The sequence below is a fragment of the Ambystoma mexicanum genome, chromosome 8 (assembly GCF_040938575.1).
Source record: "Ambystoma mexicanum isolate Mex_15411 chromosome 8, UKY_AmexF1_1, whole genome shotgun sequence".
In the NCBI taxonomy this organism is placed as follows: Eukaryota; Metazoa; Chordata; class Amphibia; order Caudata; family Ambystomatidae; genus Ambystoma; species Ambystoma mexicanum.
Window position 1 is genome coordinate 1,414,670,751 of NC_090929.1, and position 6,000 is coordinate 1,414,676,750.

The window sequence follows — 6,000 nt, forward strand, 5'->3', positions numbered from 1 at the left end:
CTCAGTTCACGACCTCAACAAGTGGCCTGCAGGCAAGTTACATATTAGCTACATGCAGAGTTCAAGACAGCCATGTTGTATTTATGAATGACATCGTCCACCATTTTAACTCACAGAGTGACTTTACAACACAAACCTAAAATGGCGGATTGACCTAAAATGGCGGCTTACATTGATTTTAAGGTCAGGACCTTGCAACACAGACTTTTCGCAAGTGACTTATAAGCAGCTTGGCGTAGGCCATTATACATATATTCATTGCAATAGGAGGCACGATATACTTTCTCATTTGACAAGTCAACCAACCCGGACAAGCCCACTGCGACGTTCACTACGTTCCTAGCACCGCCGGGACATGGCTCTCCCGGGCCCTGAGAGCACGGAGTGACTTGCATACCTGCCACATGTGGCCTGGATGGACACCATGGAACTACTGTTGGGGAGTTGGGGGGGAGGGGGAGGGGTTGAGGGTGTGTTGGGGAGTTTGGGGGGTGGGGGGTGAGGGTGTGTTGGGGAGTTTGGGGGGAGAGGGGTGAGGGTGTATTGGGGAGTTTGGGGGGAGGGGAGGGGGTGGAGTGGTGGAGGGTTTGTTATACACTTATGCACGTACAATTTCAATACACCGTTTGTGTTGCAAAGGTAAACCTGTGTGAACATTCATCATTGAGCATGTGTATTCTGATATCTGACAGTGCATGGTGTACATATATCCCCACACCCAGTGCCCTATGTCCCCATGTCATGACACCCTCTGCTGACTTGTTTTTCGGTTTTAATGTCCAATCAAAGTTTGCCACACGGCATGTCCCTCCTGTGCATCGGCACCATGATGCTGTCCTGCCCCTTCCTCCTCCTATCCTTCATCATCATCATCTGGTGGTAGCAGTCCCATGTCAGGGGACAGGGGCACGTTCCAAGTGATGCACATATTGTCCAGCATTACACATGACATGGGGCGCTTGGACACCTTCTCATTACAGTAGATGGGTGCCCCACCCGACCGGCTGAGGCGACTTATTCGTGCCTTCACCAGGCCAAGTGCCTGCTTCATCACCACACGTGCATGGGTATGGGCAAAATTGTAGGTCTCCTCGGGCCTGTTCAGTTGGCTTCTGACAGGGATCCTGAGCCACGGCGTGAAGGGACAACCAGCATCACCTGAATGTGTAGGGAATGAAGGTAAGTGTTTGGACTTTCATGGCCCCCTGCATAGGGTCTCCCTGGAGACCCAAGTCGCACTCTAGTTTGATTGGCTAGGTGGCTGTCCTTCCAGGACAGCCACCCTGCTGTGTGATTGACAGCCCGGCTGTGTAAATGGGGGAAAACTGCATGCAATTCAGGACTCTGGGACTTGAAAGGCAGAGTCGCCACTGGATCACGAGAACCAAAGAGAAGCTGAAAGAAGAGGACTACTGCAACTACTGAACCTCCCAGTGAAGCCCTGCTGCGGGTCCGAATCACCTGAAACTTCAACGAGAGGGAAGATCTGCAAGGAATATTGAGCTGGTGGGACCAACCAGTTTGCCAAACACCAAGCAAGACCTCCCTCCACTGGTCGAATTTGTTGTGCATTGCTGCAGTGAACAGGATAGCCAGGAGGACCGGACCCTGTTTAGGCTTTAAGGAGCGCACCTTTTATTCCTCGCTTTGCTCTGCTGCTGGTTTCTTCCCTGGGCAGTGCAGGACCCTCCAGTCTTCCTCCTTCTTGTCAGTCTGACAGTCACTTCAGGAACCGTGAGCCTGCAGGACCTGCCAGGAACGTCTGCCTCAGCTACAACATTCTTCTTCTACTAAAGTACTGTTCAAATCTGGCCGTTCATTCCCTCCGACCACGGTGAAAGTGTTGGAAATCTTTCGCTAATCCAAGGGTGTGTCCTTCTCCACTCTTTTAAATAACTTTTCTTCTGACCAACTTCATTTTAAACTCTTGGCAACGACTTAACCGCAAACTACTCTGAACTGTGTGATTCTCTGCAAAGACTCTGAACCATTAACATTGGCCCAGGCCTATTGATTTGAATACTGGTTTTAGTAAGCCTTTTCTAGATTGCCCTGCCTATTACTTGTTGGTGATGCTTGATTTTGAATAACCTTGTCTTTCCCTCCCTTTTTACATTGCTGCAGTGCCATTTTGCTCACATTTCATTTTGAGCTTAACTTGTCCAGAATTTATTGGGTGTGATGTAGTGTATTAAGATGGTGATTTTCTGCTGCTTTATAATAGTGAACTGTTTTATAAGTGATGGTGTAAATAAATGTATATTTGTTTAATCAGAAACCTTGAGTCAGTGTTTGTTTGAACCATAGCAATTGCTGTCCTTTGTGTAACTTCTGATACTGCTCACTTTACTCTTGAGATAATTCTGGCTGCTTAGCCATAGCTACCACTTTACTGTGTAGTACAAGTTTTTACCAATGGTGAATGTGTACTTGCACTTGTAGTCTTAATTGTGTGTGGTGCCTAGCAGCACTTTAACAAAGATACATCATGGGCATTATGGCCTATCCACAAGCATGGACAAACGATGTTTTAAGTGGCTTAAATGTCCTCATAAAGGATACATTCAGCCCCAAAGTACTGAAGGATGCAACACATTTGAATATGGAAACATTTGCAAAATGTAAATTGTTGGGCCAGAAAGAAGATGACTATAAATATAATAGAATCGCTAGCTTCTATGTCTTCTAAAAAAAAGCCAGCCAGTGATCCTGTGCTTCTAAATACTTTCTTATTGTATATGCACCTTATAAATAACCAATACAATACAATTAAAATAAATCCTCAAAAGGTATGTGATTTACATTTGCCTGAAAGCTCTGCCATCCTCCTTGGAATCTCCTAAAAAATTGAATTTGGAAAAATTAGAAACATGCCAATTGTAGGACCATAAAGGAGATTCTGGTAAATGCATTTAAATAGCTAGCTGGTGTGTATTCTCAAAAAATCCAGCTAGGAATTCTATCTAGCTATGTGATTTAAGTGTGCCTGAAAGATCTGCCATCCTGCAAGGAATCTGCTCAGCAGGTAATTCGGGAATTCTGTGTCTTACCTCTACTCTGGAGCTTGCTTTATAGTCTTTAATCATACTCATGTACACCCCTCCTATCTCCTTGTCATACAATCTTGACCGAAGAGCACGGGTGTCATAATCTATAGTTCTTTCAAAATCTTTTGTGAGATCTCTTTCCCTTTGCCTTCTAACTGATTTAAAAGATTAATAGCGCACAAGTAATCATGGACTGTAATCTGGATCTCATCCTAAAAATGAATCTTATCTGCTCCCAAACTTGAACCAGCCAATATTGAATCTCAGACTGCACACCATAAAAAGGTGAAAACTGCTGGAAAGTTGTTTTCTAATACACTTCCCATTCATTATAAAAATGAACAGTACAAGTGGCAATCAGGAGTCTAAACCAGGAGACCCTTCCGTGAGAATCCCCACAATATTCAGAGCCAATCTGCTTCCTTCTTTTTAGAATTGACTTTTTTGAATCAAGCTAATTTTTTCCCTGTGCAATGGACTTAAATGACTACAAATAGAATTGAAGCTGAAGATGCATCTGTAATATAAAGTGTTCCAACTAGCTTAAAATTAGTTTTTCTCTTTGTTAATGAGCATGTACTCCATGAAAGATGAACAATGACTTTAGATCATATTAAAAACTGAATCCACAGTGTACACTTAAATTAATTTCTACTCGCAAAAACGTTGAATTACATAATTTGACTTGCTTTGTGAACATGCCATCTAACAATTAAAATGGAAAATATTTTCAAAATGATAAGTCTGTTTGCTAATGTACATCTGTACATTAAATTTGAGCACTGTGATAAGCCACACACTTGTATCGCTTGCCTTTTTGATTCCATGAAATCTTCATTTTTAAAACAAATGTAAATAAAACCACCAACTAGTACACGTTCTGTTTGCATGACTCATTGTTGCATATTTGTAACAGCAGGTCAATGTCTAAATGACACATTCAAATCTGTGTGGGTTCTGCATATTTTGAAATAAATTGATATTTTGAATAGTATGTGTGTGAGTGTCTGTAAGTGTGTGGTTTGCAACACGCTACGCCCAATTCATTACTGTGTATTACATATGGTAAGAGTAATAGCTTTCTTAGCTTGTATGATTGTACAAAGGAGGCATACATAGAATACGTGACATCCCAGCCACAGTAAATCTCTTTGTGACTGGACACATGCAGTAAGCAGCCTAGTACTTGAATAGCAAGTCATACAAGTGCCACTGACGAGATGGACTGTTTTCTGTACCAATACTGTACTCGGTCTTCATCCCTTCCCACAGGGCAAGAGTCCAGTAAATACGCATTAAGTGCATGTACAGCTGATCATCCACTGTGTGTTTCTGTTGATGACTCCTCTGTATTCAAGATGCCCAGGTCACTGTGGAGGGAATCCCACACCATCCCTTTCCCATAGGCTGTGACAGTACTGCTGTTAATTCTTTCAACACATGTGTCAGTTATGTAGTGCCTATGTATGGTGTCAATCCTCAGGATGACATTCAAGGTGTAGTTTGTAAAATGTGGGTTGGTTGATGTTCTTTCAGTTTCCTGTGTACATTCTCCAATGTATGTTGCAGGTGCTGCAGACATTATCATAACATGTAGGCACAGTGTCTCCTTCATGTGGCAATTGCTGTAAGCCTTCCTCCAAGCGTGCATAAAGGAAGCTATCAAGTACTTAATACTACCTTCAAATATGGATACACAGGGATCATCATGAATGATTGAAATAAAGTTCCTCACCAGTTGTGCCACATTGTATCTTCTCCTAAGTTCAGGCACTCACCATGTTGGACAGATTCACTTCAAGCAGGTACATAAAAGGAATAGCTTCACTGACGGATTCACTTTAATGGCTAACCTGCATTGTGACCCCCTAAAAAGGCTGTAGGCAGAACAGACACAATATACTCTAAGGTGGTAGTTTAAACGGAACCATGCATCACACCTCCTCAATTCGTCCTTATTTTCTTTGCATTATCTTGCTGGATCAGTGCACACAGAAACTGGCATCGTGCCCTCTGAAATTATGTGAAAAGTGTATTGTCTTTCTCATGTGTGTGCTAATGTGCAAAATTATACCATGCAGATTGTTATTGTATTCATATAAAAGTTATTAAAAAAATATTTAAGTCAAAAATCATAATTTATAATGTGTGATTGTCTATTTGCCTGCCCCTCTTGCAAACACATTTTTGACCACCTCTTTTTCAAGACATGCGACACAATAATAATAAAACAATAATATCCCTTCATCAATTTTGCCTCAGTTTGTATTGAATCATATATTAGAATTCAATTGTGACTCCTGAATGCATAATGTATTGCAACAAAATATGGGTTAAATTATACTAGAGTGACATTACTTCCATATCTCTTTCCTTGTTCGATAATTTGAAAATCAATGATGATCTATATATGTTAGGTCTATATTCTACACGTTATATAAATGCCCAATAAATACATGAAATTACCATAATTGCTTAGATAGTGTTTCTTCCTGAAGATATCAAAACCTCCTTTATGAAATAGTAGTATTAACTATTAGAGGGAGAACAAAAGCAGGGGGGAAATATATTGAAGCTGTGCATCACATCTATTAACATATTGTGTAGTAGCCATTCATTCTAATGTATTGATCTTGTAACTGACATTTACCTTATTTACTGTGTTCAAGGGGAAATAGAACCTGGACAGCATTCCTACCTGCTCAATGATACCCGAATAGAAGCTGGCATTTTAGAATGGTGCTTTCTTACATTTGCTAGTGAGTGCTGTAACTAGCAAGATAGAATAGCCTTGTATTTATATTATATTTAGAGTGAATGTGCATAGTTCTTTTACTGGCAGATTAGTTAATTAATTCTGAGGGACACTGTTAATTTGCTAATTTAGTGATTCCTAAACATACTTTGACATTTAATTCTATTGAGCAGTATGTAATGGGAGGGAGAAGAGTGC